Below are 687 nucleotides of genomic sequence, written 5' to 3'. Positions count from 1 at the left end.
AGTCCCGTCCAATAAGGCAGGGGTGACAGAGAGCGGAGGAGGCAGCCGGGTTCGAATCCTGTCATTCTCTTCTCCTCCCCCCCCCCAAAAAAAACCACTGCTTACTTTAAAGGGGAGTCCGCCCTCTTTGTACCACGCGCACACACCCCCATTTAGAAGATGATCCTGTTCTTAAAAATAATTAGATAATTTCCTTCCCCCATTTCTCTGCGTCTCATCGAGGAGATAAAAATCACATGAACAATTATTATTTTAATATTGTTCCTAGTATTTATTGTGAATACTTCTGAACCGGAGCGGCGGGTAAGGAGAAGCCCCTTTTGCACCGAGCTGCGAGTAAAGGGAAACTGGCTGACGCCGCGGGGCCACGATCCTTGGCGCGCCTTTACTCGGGAGTTTTTTTCCCGCCGCTTAACACTCCCAAGTAAACCTGCCGGCTCTTACCTCGCTGTCAGCTTCTCTCCCCCTGCCGTCCCTGTGCCACTTACTCCCGAGTAAGTGGCTGATGCTGCATGGCCACGATCCCGGGCGCGCCTTTACTCGTGAGTAAAGCCGCCCCACGCGGGTTACCCGCCTCCAAGTAAAGGTGCTGGCTCTTACCTGGCTTAGTCCCGAGTAAGTGGCTGACGCCGCGTGGCCACGATCCCGGGCGCGCCCTTACTCGGGAGTAAAGCCCCCCCCCGTGCC

The sequence above is a fragment of the Gekko japonicus genome, unplaced genomic scaffold (assembly GCF_001447785.1).
Source record: "Gekko japonicus isolate JY-2015 unplaced genomic scaffold, Gekko_japonicus_V1.1 scaffold892, whole genome shotgun sequence".
NCBI classification, from domain to species: domain Eukaryota; kingdom Metazoa; phylum Chordata; class Lepidosauria; order Squamata; family Gekkonidae; genus Gekko; species Gekko japonicus.
Note: the sequence above shows the minus strand (reverse complement) of the source record.